This window comes from Haemaphysalis longicornis, unplaced genomic scaffold, assembly GCF_048455015.1.
Source record: "Haemaphysalis longicornis isolate Haplotype H1 unplaced genomic scaffold, Haemaphysalis longicornis Haplotype H1 scaffold_8, whole genome shotgun sequence".
NCBI lineage: Eukaryota > Metazoa > Arthropoda > Arachnida > Ixodida > Ixodidae > Haemaphysalis > Haemaphysalis longicornis.
Window position 1 is genome coordinate 2,326,111 of NW_027526445.1, and position 16,882 is coordinate 2,342,992.

The window sequence follows — 16,882 nt, forward strand, 5'->3', positions numbered from 1 at the left end:
GCCAACACGTGGCGATGGCCCCCTTTCCCTCCCACTTCGGACCTGCTAAAGTAAAAACGAAATACTTCCGCCATCCATGGGGCGCGCATCGAATCAAAGCGTCCATTGCACCTACTAAAACGTCGCTACTCTAAGTGAAAGATTCGATCATGACAGAGTGAAGGCGAAAGCTTCAGCTGAAATGCGGGTACGAATTCAGAAATTTATCCGTAAAGGTGACTTAACGGCATTAATAAACCGATTAGGTGAAGGTAAAAGTCGGGTAAAGATCGAAATAAGCACGGCCTTAGGTCAGCTGGTCGTACTTTCTCATAATATATTTGCCTTCAGGTTGCGGTACACACTTTGAACCCAACGATTTTGTGTAAATAAATAATAGAGCAGGAACGCAACGATCATTTTATGTCTTTTGCATGAAACAGTGTTTAGTGCACCATCATTATTTTCAAAAAAATATCATCTCTCGTAAAAAAGTCATTTCTCGTTGTGTGCTCTAACGTTGATTTGCCATGATTTGGCCCCAGAAGAGCTGCATTAAAAAGTTTTATGGCCGAAAACTATTGTTCGGTTGTTATACCAATGTGCAGTTTCTATAAGAGGGCGTACGTTTTTGCGCTACTAACGTTGCATTTGTATCTAAATTAATCCTGGAAATTATTTTATCGTTGTGGCAGGCAAACATTACGCTCTGTTAACCTGCAAGACTGCCGTTCATTTACAGTGTGTAGTAAAAGCACAGCGGACACCCATTGGATTTATCCACATGGAGAACGAATTTTGCCAGCCCTCCTTCAATGTGGAGAACGAGAATCAGGAGCTAGTTTTATGCATCGGTAGGCCTTGCAACACTTGCCTGCCCTGCATTGTGTGCCCGCCAAGCACTTTCACAGTAAGTATGTTGAACTTGTAAACTGTTTACAGGGCTTTCCCAACGAGTAAAAACTTTCAACGAATGCGGTGACAAGTCACCTCATCCATGCCCTTCGGTAGACATCACATGGTTAGTTTTTCTAGCAAGCGAGCATGCGCTGATCACAATGCCATCACATACTAAAGAATATGTAAGTTGCGTTATACTTGATGGTGACCTAGTGATTCTCACCGATGTACCAAAAAACACAATTCATCAGCTTATGGGTAAACAAAACGTGCCCTGTCATTCAAGAAAGCGAGGCAAGCTGTGGTATCAAAACTAATGTAAAACAAATTTACGCATTGGCGACGAATATTTATGAACATAATTATGCAATCGTTGTTAGGTGCAACACATATTGAGTTGGTGGAAATGTAATCCAGTTGTATGTCAGTGTTTGTTCAAATTTCTTCTTCAACTTAAAGAGGATATAGATGGAACTGTTTCGCTGGATCTGAAACTACTCAGGTATGGATTACTGTTCAACTACTCCGCATCCTCACAAATCTATTTAGTTGCTGTTGGAAAACGAGTTCTCTGATTGCAAGAGCAGTTCTTCTTTTAGTCAGTGCCACACTTTTTATTACTGATAACCCCAATTGGTTGAATGACAATATTGCCCTTAAGAACATGGTTAAGTAGCTCGTTGAACCAACTAGACCACATTTATGCTTTGACAAGCTCTTCACAACCTTGTCTAGATATAGTTTGCACTCAGGGCACCAGCAAAACGAGGTGTCGAGGTTCAATATATATTTGGTCGGTGCTGTAAAGCGCATTTCTTAAGTTTTCTGTCTACTTACACGCGCAATGTATTTGAGCCTGTAGTGTCATTATTTGTTTTCGTTCGCGGTTGCAGTGACAGGTGTTTTAAAATTATGCGTTACTGCTTCCTGCTAAACGATGGTGATTGCGGACATTCATTGCTTGTGCCTCCATAATAGACTCAAACCTTGAATTTTTTAAGGTGTTATGTACATATTCTACCTCTCCACCCACTCCCTCTGTATTCACGCTCACACACGGAGACAAACACACACACGCACACGCTCACGCGCACACACACGCCCACGTGTACGCACGCGGACACACACACACGCACGCATAGGCCGAAACAAAGCAGGTATTTTCCCGGTTTTTTATGTTATCTCCTTTATCAGTGGTTTACAAAGGAAAATTATTTCCTTCATTCCTAATTACAAACACACTTTTGAACAGCCAAACAGCTGTGGCAGTTATGGTAGCAAATTGATGAATATAAATATAAATATACATAAATAAATATATATATATATATATATATATATATATATATATATATATATATATATATATATATATATATATATATATATATTTATATGTACATAGGATAATATCATTTGGAAATGAGGGGCTCGTTATGAAATACAGGAGGAAATGCCGGCAGTCTACAACGCCAAAGGAGGCATAGGGGAATGGTTAAACTATTTTTTGACCGTTAGTGAAGATATATATATTCTTTTTATTATTATTTAAGTAGAAAGAAAGAAAGAAAGGAAAACATACGCCCAGAGTGATGACCGAACCCGCGCCTTTCGATTCTTTTCTTTCTTTCTTTCTACGTAAATAATAATAAAAATATGTATATATCTTCACTAACGGTCAAAAAATAGTGACAGACAGACAGACAAATGTTTTTATTTGGATGGCTCGAGGCCGCAGGCTTAAGGGAGAGGGCTAATAATGTCCGGCCATGGCTGCCTCGCAAACGAAGTGCCACAACGCAGCCAACGTAGCTTGGTGTCGATCACGTGGCCTGATCCAGTGCAAAAATAGTGCAACCATTCCCCTATGCCTCCTTTGGCGTTGTAGACTGCCGCCATTTCTTCCTATATATATTTATATTGTAATGCGGGTTTATTGCCTTGAAAGCGGAGAGTAGGAGGAGCACTCAGAAGTGGCAAGCGGATAAGTGTTCCAGCCGGCAGTATATCTCGAGCACTTCACGAGCTTCACGCCAATGTCGATGCCGCTGCGGTGGCTCACCGTGCTGCCTCGTCGTCATCCGCACAATTCAAGTGGTCAATCTCCTTGAGTGGCGTACGCCAATCACAATGACATTGCTGACGGTTGTTGTGGCCGCGTAGCTGATCAGTTGCTCGGTAGTGCTCGCATGGTGGCTGCGCGCCACTTGCTCGTCTTTCGCACTACAATATATATATATATATATATATATATATATATATATATATATATATATATATATATATATATATATATATATATATATATATATATATATCATTGTGTCGAACCGGAAAAAAAACGGTTCGGGTACGGTTCTGGTTGAGGCGAAATCATTTCGTTCCGGTTCAGTTCCGGTTTGACAGAATCACGTACCGCACCGGTTCGATGAGTGGAATTATCATTGAAATTAGAAAAAAACATTTCGTAGTTTAAAACGACAGTCAAATCAAAATACAAACAAAATTTCAAAATGCTGCTGTTCCCCAAGGGCAATGACGCAATTCGAAACCAGAATTTAAACAACTAAGTGATATTGGAAAACAGATGAAGCGATGACGGTTTACCACCTCCGTTTCTCCCAGATTTTATGTTGTCCTACCGACTATTCATAAACACTGCCAAGAGATATGATGGTGGAATATATTTTCTGCCCTTTTCTTTTTGTTTAAATCGCAATCGTCGCTATGCAATCGCCCATCACCCTAACCTTGAAGCCATAAATTTAGGCCTGTGTACTGGCATGTTCAAATACCAGCGCCTCATACGATTGTCCACATTTTTAATATTTGTAACAAAACAAAAAAATCCTACAACAGGCGCATCAGTACTACTAATGAATTCGATTATTTAGCCACCCTGAATGATTTGTTAGCTGCCACCTTATCGAATGTGTTAGCCATACTTTTGTTAAAAGTAAGCATTAGTTAACGCTCAGTCACTGCATTATTGGTCTGACCACTGCAATTCCTTTGGCGACAGCTACACGGCATGTGTGTATTACAATCAGTACGTCATCGTACCACCTGAACCCGGCCATCGGTCCGTGTGCTACATTACGGAATCTTATCAGCGATTGCGCTGTTACAAAATGAAAGGTAAATTTCACGAGCGGTAGACGTTCTTTAACTCATCCACAGCAGTATTCCCTTCTGAAACGAGTAGGACTAGAAGTAGTGTAGCGAGTTGGGAGTCAGTACAAGTGCACCTTCGAAAAAAAAGAGATCTGAAAGAGACAAAACTGCAGAAAAAGCAGGAAAGATGATTGCTGGACGAATGGGACCCTGTGAGGTGAATGGGACCCTGTGAGGACGAATGGGGCCCTGTGAGTGCTACCGAGAGGCACAGCCTTCGAGGTTGCCAGTTTTTCTCTACATGAAATTGTGCTACGGCACGGCGCCCCATTTGTAGTCATCACTGACAGGGGAACAGCCTTTACGGCGCAAATCATGCAAGACACCGTCAGACTGAATGGCCCCTCACATCGCAGCACGACGGCTTACCACCCACAGGCCAACGGGTTAACTGAAAGACTGAATAAGACAATATCCGACATGCTCTTCATGTACGTAGGCGTCCAGCACAAGGTATGGGATGAAATACTACTGTACAAACCATTCGCCTATAATCCCGCTATGCAAGAGAACCCGGTTCACCACTTTACGTCTCGTCTATGGCCGTGAGGATCGAACGATGCTGGACGCCATGTTGCCTTGTGAAATTGACGGCGAAGTAAGTCTAGAAGCCGAGCTTTTCAGCCAGCGCGCTGATGAAGCCCGCCACCTAGCTCGATTGCACATTCAGAGACAGCAGACGACCGATGCAGCAGGTTACAACTTACTTCAAAGAGAGGTGAAGTAGAACCCGGGAGATCATGTTCGGGCGTGGGCGGCGATCCACCACCCGGGCGTGTCCGAGAAGTTATGCCACAACTACATCGGACTGTACAGAGGGCTACGGCGACTATCCGACGTGAACTACAAGGTCATCCCAGATGGGAATGTGAAGTCCGACGCCACCTACGAGCTCGAATAGTTCATGTCGTACGGAGTTAGCCCGTACTTGGCACGGTATTACGGCTCCGTCATTAGTTTTAATCAGTTCTTTGCTTCTGTTGTTTTAGATGCAAAGCATCTCTTGCTCTCGCCTCCGCCGTCCGTCGTCCGTCGCCCGTTTATCCGCCGTCCCAGGAAGACACCGGCAACACTGCCGCTTCACGAGCCCTTTAAGGGAAAGCGTGCTCGTCTCGTGCCGGCCCAGGAAGACACCCGCAACAGTGTCGCTCCGGAATCTCATGGTCGGGGCTATGTCCCTCCCTTGTTGTGGCGCCGTCCACACCCCTACTGTGCATGCTCGGCTCATCTCGGGCTGGCCCAGGAAGACACGGGTAACACTGTCACTCCAGGAGTCATTAAAGGGTAAGACACCACCGGGCGTTCAGCGAGCCGAGCCTGCGCAGTGGGGGTGTGGACGGCGCCACAACGACAAGGGAGGGACAAAGCCCCTTCGCATCTAATAAAATTACACCATGCGAAACAGCCATGGGCTCAACGCAATTTCCCATTTCGTATTTCCAGTAAGTGAAAAGTGTGGTAGTTACCATGGAAACCAAACTGTAAATATAAGGGTTAGTACGTACCTGAACCTAACGGAAACGACGAACTGAAAACTAATGGGCACTTGCATCGACCCCATGGCTGCTTTGCATAGTACTCGGGGTTCCCTTACGGGAAGGTGGTGTAATTTTTTATTAAGGACCAACGAAGACTGAATAATGGCCTCACTGTGTTTTGTGCATATGATAGGGGATTTGTGTGATAGTTCTAACACTGAACTTTTATATTTTTTGTAAGCGTAGCGCTTTTGTTTCACCTCTCTCACGTGCTTCCTCACGTCGGGTCTTTATAGTATAGCATGCTCGATTTATGATTTGAACGGCATCAAGACGATACCTGTTTGAGGAGGGGCGTAATGCTGCATGCGTTCGGAGCTCTCGCAAAGTGGGCCGCGCTGCACACACAATAATCGGCTGCAAACGGCAGCGCAAACTGTGCGTCGGGAGTGCATCTCCGAGATCTAACGAGACGCAAGGGCAACTTTCTCGTTTCTCTCGTCTTGTTCAGGTATATGTTCGCCCTAAATAAAGTTCTTTTTTTGCCAACGGGTTCTATGCCACGTGACAATATAACTTTGGGTAGAACCAAAAAACTCAAAATTTTCATCCATCCAAATGAAGTCAGATAATTTGAAATGGAAAGGTCGCTTGGGCAGCATCTTTAAGTTCGGGAAACTTCTCCCAGTGTCGGCCTTTACAAAGAACTATTTATCTAGCAAGGCCACTTACCAAACTGCGTTACGAGGCAGGATGCCATTTGTCACCAAGCAACATTTTTTTGTGTGAGAATCTATCTTCATAGCTTTACTATATATTTAAGCGGATAATTTCTCTTTGTTGGGCAGAACTCGACCGGCATATTGTTGCACCTACTTTTAATATAATACTTTTACTGCAGTTCACACTGCAGGGTATTTCCCTCATTTTTTCTTGCATTGGTTTTGGGGTGTTTTCCTCAAGCAAAGCATCAATCCAACCTTCAAACCAAGCAGGGCTGTGGATGGGAAAAGTAGGTGCAGTGGATTAGGATTTTCATTCGAATTCATCAAACCAGAAAATTTATAATTACATCACATGGACAGCATTCAACTCTTGGTTCACGTTATTTTTTTATTGTGACCGTAATAGTAGAATATAGTTGTTTAATAATGTAAGCTAATGAAGTTTGTTGTAGCCCAGTTTTTCACTCTGGGTTCCCGCGCACACCTGTAATTTTCTTGGTGAGATTGAGTTATTCTAAGAGCACCTGCTTGAAGATAATCCCTGATGTGTGTTTTTAATTAACAGAACGCTGCAAGTTTTGCTTATTAATTACGGCTTGCCGTAATATTTTTGCAAGGGTATGTGGGCTTGATGAATTTCAAATACAGCCACTAAAAGCAGTCGCGCTATATATATGTCAGCCACTTTCACATATATGCAACCTGATACACAATTCTGGTGATTTTCCTGATGTTTTGAAAATTGCCAACGTTCTCGTAATTTTCAAAAGTTGGGATCAAAATGACATGAACAATTACCTACCGATTTCAGTTCTGCCAATTTTTTCAAAAGTAATTGAACAGGTGATCAATACTGAAATCTTAAGCTTCTGTAAAACTAACCATATCATCGCCGAACAACAGTATGGCTTCCAAAAACAAAAATCAGCTGAAATGGCACTACTAAAGATAAAAGATAAAATTATTGATAACATTGAACAAAAATTATTTACTATTGGAGTGTCTCTAGATTTTAAAAAGGCTTTCGATTCTATGAAACACGATATTTTGTTTCAGGAACTTGAGATATACGAAATCAAGGGAAGCTGTCTCAGTCTTATCTAGAGTTACCTCCACAATCACCTTCAATACACCGAAATTGGTAACGCCAGGTCCAGCCTTGGACAAATTAAATACGCCGTTACACAAGGATCCATTCTCGGTCCGCTATTATTTTTATTATGTATAAATGACATTGTTAGCTTGCCTTTATATCCGGATTTTATATTGTATGCAGATGATGCAAGCGTCTTTTTTTCTGGCGGAGATCTGGTTATGCTAGAAAGACAAACAAATTTATGGCTTGAAAATTTGTCAATTCGGCCTAGTACAATAAAACTGCATTTAAACACAAGAAAAACAAAATATATAATTTTTCGAGCTTACAACAAACGTTTAAGGCAACACGTTCTCCTCAATTTCAGAGGCGAATGTATTGAACAAGTTAGTTCACACAAATTTCTTGGTGTTGTGTTCAATGAAAATTTAATTTTGTCTCCACATATTGGCAAACTTCGAACGGATATATCCCGGTGCATTGGTATTATCTATAAAATGAAATATTTACTACCAGCATGGTTAAAAAGGCAACTGTTTTAGGGTGTAGCCCATTGCCTTAACTACTGCCTTCTAGGGTGGGGTTCAACAGGAAAAACAAACATAGGAAACCTATACCGGCCCCAAGAAATGTCTTACACATAATTCAAACCGCACCCTACATCCGTCACAGTTCTCCATTATTCAAGAAACATAAGCTATTGACAATTACGAACATTCTAAATAAAAAAACTCTCTTTAATTATTTATCATCACATAAGGACTGACATTAATGACTTTTACAGAAAATACACGTCACGAAGACATGAATACGACTTTATGCAGGTAATATACACAAAGCCAAAAACTGGCACAAACTACAGGCACCAGAAATTGAGCTACCAGATTCCCAACTTTTTAAGAAGTCGGCCCACAATCTTACCCACGGCACAAGATGCTAAATCTGAACAGGGATTTAAAAAGAAATTTGACATGTACCTTTCGGAGTTACAGTAAAAACGTGTATTTTAACCTCTTCTTTAAAAAAAAGCTTAAATGTAACCTTTTTTTTCGCTCTACGAATTTTTGTATTGTACTTATTGTTTGTTTATAAAAACTGAGAACTGTTTTTGTTTTTTCTTACTGTGAAATACTCAATGCCACTGATTGTTTTTTTAAATCTGAGAGCTGATATCTGTGTTTTTTTCTTCTAGTGGAATTTTTATGGTAAACATTGCGTCAATTTCTGAATCCGCATTCTTCTGTCATTTTTTATTGTCACAAAAGACATGCCATTTCCCGCAAAGTAGTGCCAAAACGGGAGGGGAAAAGGGGATGTCACCTCGTCGTCCTTTTTTTTTCTGTAGCCTTTTTGACCGTCTCCCTCGACAACTGTATAGCCATTCCTGTACATGTTGTCGCAATAAACTTTCAACTTTCAAGGGTAGTAGTGCTCTAAGCGATATTGATATGAAGGAATTGTGGCACCAGTGGCAGTAGTGACAAGGGTTCCCCTCGTATCTACTTAGCATCCAGACTCGTCATTATTTAACATATCTGTACAGTGGAAGTGGCTTTTGCACCAGGAAAAACCACTCGAAAACAAAAACCACAAAAGACGATTTAGTCCAACCTCCCCCCCCCCTCGCAACTTCAGACAGAGACTGCTACGCATTGGAAGCACAGGTGACGCTATGTCCTTCTATGGGTGAGGTTTAGGCACATAGAAGAGGAAAAGTGGGGGATTAAGTGGGTGGAGGGGAAGGGGCGACTAAAATTGTTAAGGTGGAGTACCACGACATAAACGGTATCAATAAATAATTTATGGTTAGAAGCTACGTAATACGTTTCTGAGGCTTGTTTGCTTCTCGCTTAACTGTTAGCCATTTTGAAATACCCCGAAGAAACACAAATATGAAAAAGACGTGGAACTTGCGTAGATTATGTTCACCACATAAAAAAATCTTCTTAATTTGACTATGTTCGTTGTTTAACGTTCACACCATGCCTTTTTCATTTTTGCCTCCATCGATGTTCATCACCCCAAATAAAACCCCGCCACCACCACCACCACACATGGCTAATTTAGAAAGAAATTTGCGGTGTAAGAATGAATAACTCGGATTCTAAGCCATCCATCTCGACTATCACCCACTCTTCTCGGATCCCAATACCTTATACGATGGTTTCACACAAAGTGTAGGTGCTATCAGTATTGCACAGCTGCTATTTTGAACTAAGTTTTAGACATTTGCTTCTATATTAGATTGGCAATTCGTATCAGATGGCAGCTATCTTTAACATGTATTTTACACAACTAGTAGCTGAGCGTGTTGGTTCATACGTGAATTAAAGGAAATGTGGTGCTAAACAGATGCAGATGAAGCTAAATACGACAGACGCAGGCGCCAGCTTCCAAATGCTTATTCAAAGAGAATTATATATATATACAAGACTTGCAAAGAAAAAAATAACAAACGAACCTACAGTTCAACTAAAAAATGTAAGGGGCGGGAGTGACCATCGCTGGTATGCACATGTGGCGCTTTGGTGAAAGAATAAGATAATTGCCAAGGCCTCAAGGTAACAAGCCAAACTGCACAGCAATGTTATATAAAGTAACCCCTTGAAGTGTGATATGGGGTACATTGAATAAACATGACGCTGCTTCAATGGACGTGCGAAAAAGCACTGGCTTGGGCAGGCACCCAGCAGAACACTGCAAGCGCTGTGGGTGTAAGGTATTACTGGAAAAGACGACCTTTTCAGAAAGAGCAAAAAAAAAACTAAAGGGAGGTAATCGGGGCAATCCTTATAAAAAGAGCAGGCGACACATGCATCAGCACGCCATCACTATTATTAAGTGACAAAGAAATCTCCCTAATCAAATACTGTTAATTGACCAGATTTAGGGAAAATCCCCAAGGTGGAGTAAGCTTCTGCGTAAAAAAGTTTGACATCCACCAAAATGCCGCCGTACGGCTAGAAGACATACACATAGCTGCATGTAGCCGTACGGCTACATACAGCTTACTCAGAAACTTCGCAGTTGAAGAAACATCCTGGAGCAGGACGAATTTTTCTTCAACTTCGAAGTTTCTGAGAAAGCTGTAAAGCTTTCCTACGTAGCCGTTCGGCTGCACTCAGGTGGATGGCAAACTTTCCTTCGCATCAAAGGCAGTGAGTAACCGCATAGTTTAAACTATGCAGTTGTAATTCAACTGTGCATTGGTTATTCCCCTGTTGCCGACCTTACTGTACTTGAAATACGCACGCGCACTTCGGTTTGTCAACATCTGGCATCTTGCTGCGCTTTCATTAATGTTGCGCATGAGCATACCAACGATTGGCCCTGTTCCCCCTGTTATACGTTTTAGTTGAACTGTACCTTCGGTAATGTTAGTTGTTGTTTTTCTTTACAAGTCGTGTATAAGTAAGTGTGTTTCTTTTTGAATAAACACCCAGCAAACCACATTACGTCGTGCAGATATCCCAGAGACGTCAGCAATCGACATAGCAGATGACCAGGAGATGTAGCGTTGGCGTCGAATTTACATATATTCAACGTCGCTACAATTGCAAAAAACCCATTCAAAACACACAAAAGATAACGTACTATAGACGTGTCAAGGTACTCTTTATGCTTTTTACGGGACGTTACCTTAGTGGTACGTATAATGGATATTGTAGTGGTACGCATCCAAGACGTATATAAACGTCTGTTCTACATTGTTTTTCTGTCTTTGGCCCAAGCATTAGTTTGTTATATACATGACTTGTGTATGTTAGTAGGATATTGTTGAGATGAACCTATATGCTCGACATTTACATTCTTTATACATTATTTGAAAGTAGAGCCAGCCCCCTTTCCAAGGTTACTTATTTGTTGTAGGCATTTATACTCCAAATACACGTCTTACTAGCTATTCCGCACTGTTTGCTGTTACTTGTCACCTGGTTTCTAGATTAATGTGTTTCTACTTTTGAAGTGCTGCATACTGCATGAAGTCTCATATGTTAAGTGCCAAGCTGCCCACACACTCTTGCAGAAGCACATGAAGCACCGCTCTGAACAAGGAATACCGCATCGAAAACAAGTGGCAGTAACTAACAGCAAACCAGTCCTGATCAGCACAAGCACCCTTGACACTAAGGCAACCACAGTGGCATCATCGAATTGAACCAAACAGCACGGCTGTACACGCTTTCTGCAAATAAACTATCGAAAAAACAATTCAAAAATAAACTAATTAAAATGACAGACATGCCCACCTAGCTGTAAGTGCAGCTGGGTAGTAAGAAAGCTTTCAAAGTACCCATAAAACACAAGATCTCAGGTAACACAGTATATTGACTTCCAATTTATGAATGATGCTTTCGCAACACAACCACTTTGATTTTGATTCCTATCTGCCCTGGCCCAGAGGGTACGCATTGTGTAATTACAAGAATAGTACAAAAATTCATGACTATAAATAAGTCACACACAGCTAAAAGGTTGAAAAAATAGGAAAAAAAGCAAACATTTAAACCCAGAGTACAAGCACAAGATAGTTATGCCACATGAAATATGTCACATAAAGTGAAATGTGTGAAAAACAACGCAAGAAAAGTGTGGAAACAAAAAAAATGATTGAATGGTAGTTACAAAAGTAAAGCAAATTACCTAAACTCAATAGTTCAAATCTGTGAACAGTTTAGGTAACAATTTATTTATTTATTTATTTTCGTTACCTCAAAGGCCCCATGGAAAAGGGGCATTACATGAGGGGTGGGTAAGGTACACACAAAAAAGAAACAGTAGTACAGTGAATAAAAGACAAAAATCCAAGGCATGAGTTTCAAATCAATACAAAAGTTGTAAAATTTATAGATAACATAGCATCAGAGTCAATATAGCAGTTTCATTTAATCTAGAACGAAGTCATGGCAAGCAGTGCTAATTTAAATAGTTCAGGGTCGCTTGTTTGTACAACATGGTCAGGCAGATTATTCCAAAGTTTTGCACAGGTTATAAAAAATGAGTTTGCGAATGTGGTGGTTCTAGGGCGAGGATATGATAGCTGAATTGAATTATTACTGCGGCAAGGAGTTTGTGGGCGGGGGGTGATGTACTTACTGGGTGAGAGGGAATGATAGTATCTATGAAATAGGGCCATTTTGGCGAGTTTACGGCGGTGACTAAGGGGAGGGAGGTTGGCACGTTGTTTTAATTCTGTGACACTTGTGAATGAAGAGAAGTCAGAATATGTAAACCTAACGGCGCGATTTTGAATGGATTCCAGTTGATCGATGAGATAAGTTTGGTAAGGGTCCCAGATTGCTGAAGCGTACTCTAATTTGGGGCGGACGAGCGTGGTATAAACCAAAAGCACCTTGGAAACACAAAAGTGGTGTTGAGTGTTGGTTGTCAGTGCCGTGAAAATTTAAGCTACTTTAAACAAACCAACATCTACGCAAATGGTTATGGACACTAGAAAAGGTGTGCATACAGATATGACTGTACGGTAGTTACAAGAGCAGTAGAAATTTACGGAATGAAATGATTCACACTTAGTGAAATGGCAGGACAACAATTAGAACTTTAGAACAACTTTTTTAGAAAATAGAACAACTTCTTTAGAAAATTAGAACCACTTTAGAGACAACTAATTGAATTCTGGTTAGGAAAACAATACAAAGATACACAATTTCAATATTTCACACAAATTGATATGATTTGGGAACAAACGAAAAAACGGGGAACACAGAACAACTTTAGAAACAACTAATTGAATTCTGGTTAGGAAAACAATACAAAGATACACAATTTCAATATTTCACACAAATTGATATAATTTGGGAACAAACGAAAAAACGGGGAACACGGAAATGATTGAATAATAGTTACAACAAGACAGATTTACACGACTACGTGATTCACACCAAGTGATACGCTCAAAGAAGAATAACACAAAATAAAAACGCATGAAAGCACAGAAATAATTCAATGGTGGTTCAATGGTGCATGCCTCCATCATCAGTTATGGTAGGGGTTCTTGAACAGTTTGCATTCTTCGTTCTGGTGCCACAAACTGCCAAACAAGTTGCAGACCGGATTGGTTGGAAAGTGAGTAAAAATGTTATGACCCAAAGGCTGAAAGACATTTAATACCTCTTCTAGCAATGAAAACTAAGAAGCCGCAGGTTGTCGACAAAGTTGATATTTGAGCAGGATGTGACTGACAATAAAAATCTGTGGTATATCCATTGCCTGGTAAAAAAATTTGATGCCTGTAACATCACGAAGATATCTAGTTACACCCAATGCAGGATGCCACTCGCAGGTGGAAAAACCGTACTCAGGTGAACTCCGGCGCCATGTCGACCGTGAACAGTAGCTTGAGCAGGCGCCTTGAGCAGACTGTTGCAGTAGCACCTCCCTTCAAACCAGTTCTTCAATATAGGCATGGGAAAAGGAAAATCTCTGTTATTAATACAGCTTTTAAGACTGGTATAATACAGAATGGCCGCATACCATTGTCGCTGGAAAAGACAGTGTATGACAGCAGCACCTTACAAGTACTCACCTACGGAGCAGACACTTTCAGGGTCAATAAAGGGTCTAAATTAAATTAGGGACGACTTAGCAGGCAATAGAACGCTAGATGATTTGTGTAACATTAGGGAAAGGAAGACAGCGGAGTAGATATAATTTATTGTCAGCTTTGCATTACTAAGGCAACCTTACAACTAACTATTACTGCTAATGTGAGGTACCACCATTTATAAGAACTATAATTCATGAATAGGGACTCTGAGGACATTTTCGCCCAGCTACAGGTCCCATCTGAACTTGCAAAATATTTTTCTGCGTCTATCCTAACCGCTTGGTTGATTAAGTGACAATACATACACGGATGAAGCCATGTCTGCAAAAAGTGTCAAAAGGAAACATGCACCAACCCGGACAGCGTGAGGGCCATGGACGTATACATCCTGCAGCAGAATGGCGAGGTGGGCTAGGTGTTATATATGCATAAGTAAACCTTCAAAAAGCACATCACTGAAAAACTCGTCTTGTTGTCCTGTTCGCTTGCCCAGTTAAATCTACATTTTTAGTTGAAATATAAGTTGTACAGCAGCAAACATCAAAGTAGTGCATGAAATGTTTACCGCACAATCATGTTTAAACATAGTCTTCACCTAATTTAAACTCTGTCAAATTTCCAGTGGCCACTGTATTCGATTTCCGAAATTAGACTTCGATTGTAGTGAGTTGTTTAGGCAAGCTTTCATTAAATTATGTGCATTTTGCTTTTGTTCTTTCAGTGGCATTTGCGTTTAACCAACGGCATGTGATTGTGGTGGCTGCGGCATTGCTTAAAAACCGGGTGGAAATGAAACCAAAATAATAAATCCCCCCACTAACTTTGGCTATTACTGCACCTACTATACCCTGATCCCAAGCAAGCCGAATATTTTTATAATTCAACCTTGCATGAATGCACAGTTTATGAGGCACACCTCAAAATTCCTACAATGCAGTGCAGGGTGGGGCATGGTACGGCATTGGCTTGCGCCAGGAGCTACATGGGGAAAACAAGTTATGAAATCTTTGTCTCAGCACTGAGCACAAGCAAAATATAAGGACTTGGGTGGCATTTAGGCAACAAACACGACAGGCAGACGGGATAATCAGGACGCAAACAAGATGCACGTGAAGTAAAACACGATACATGCAATGTGCAATTGAAACTGGCTCAATTTTACGGCAAACAGCAGGCTTTATTCCTTGCAAACGTGGGATGAATTGAATGTATAAGCATGCTATTCGCGGTAGATCTTCCCCAAGTAAAAGTTGGCAGTCAGTCTTGTTACGAGTTTGGTGTTGCATTTGCAGTTCAGCGCTAGACATAAAAGAGAACCCACTTGTGCGAAAACAAGGTTGCTATATTCAGCTGAACAGTGTGCTAAAAATAGAAATGTCAAAATTGCATTCTTTTAAGCTGCTTATGCTTAAAATGCTGAAGGACACACAGTGAGTCATCATCATCACCAGCCAACCAAAACCCACTGCAGACGAAAGGCCTCACCCATAGATCGTCAAATACCCTGGTACAGCGCTGTGATCAATTTACCACCGCAAGCTTCATCTCATCTGCCCATCTAACTTAATTTCTGCCACCCCCTGCCACGCTTGCCTCCTCCAGCGATCCACTCTGTTACCCTTAATGACCAACTGTTATCTAGCGTTCGCATTACAAGCCCTGCCCACATCCATTTCTTTTTAATTTCTACTAATATGTCCTTAACACGCGTTCGTTCCCTCATCCACTCCATTCTCTTCATGGCGCTTAATGTTATACCTATCATCTTCCGTTCGATTGCGCGCTTAGTGGTTGGGCGCTTCCGATTCATTGCGTGCTGATTACCATCGCACAAATTTTGTCATTCTACAGTTTCTCCACCCAAATCGCATAAATTTATACACACAGTATGTAAAAATGGAAATGCCTGCCACTCGTGTTCATTACATCACTGCCGCTCATCAGGGTTTCCCTGATCTGGTGAACAATCTCTCGTTCTGTTTGTTTTTACTGACTGTACAAAAGGAACCTTCTACGCTGCGAACACAAACAAATCCCGAAGAAACTTTGAAGGCCAAATAAGCGTTGCGGAGCCAGAAGAAGCAACGGGTGTAGCTGGCAGTGCGGGAGATGATGTTTTCGTCGCGTGGTGTTGCCATTCCTATCGGATGTGTCCCGGTTTATGCCTTTCGTATCTGAATAGAACTCAGTTACAGTTCAGCGCTTTGTCCTATCTTCTCTTCTTGTTATGTCCTCGTCTACGTGCGCTGTTAACCCATTGAAGATCTCGTCGCCCACAACCGTTTTTTTGAGGCACACTTCACACGAGTTTGAACTTCGGCTGGTTGGTTCGAGAGAAGGCGGACGCCAACAAAGCGGACTGGGCGGAAACTAGAGAGTTTAGAATAACGTACGCAACCGTATGCAAACAGTTAGCGAACGCTATTTCTTTGCGTCGCTCTCACTGCGCATGCGCCGTACTTTAAGCCGCTTCGACGTTTAGCGGACGGAAGAGGAGCGGACTCTATTTCTGCGAAATAGAGTGCGCATAGAGTTTCATACAATAATACCTAGAGCGGAAACTGGCGCTAGTTTCAACGTGAACATTGCAGTGGCGGTTACGCTTCAATGGGAATGATGGGTAGTTGTGGAACCGGATTGCGTAGGATCGATACGGGCCTCTGGCTGCGCAAATTGTGTTTTTTAACAGCAAACTCTTAATGCCCGGTTCTCCATTTACAAATTACATGGCGAACAAGAAAGGTAGTGACGAAAAACCGGTTTTGTAGGAACTAAAACTGCGCGTTTAAATAAAAAGCAGACGCGGAGTCGCTGAGGTTTTTGGAGCAGGTTTGCCATTTGCCGCCTACTACCGAAGGGCGGGGACTTCTTTCAAAAATGCATGCAAACGTTTTCGCGCTGGTGGTTTGTAATACGAAGAGAAAAGTTTTGTGCTCATAACAAAAGAAGCAGATCACCTTTG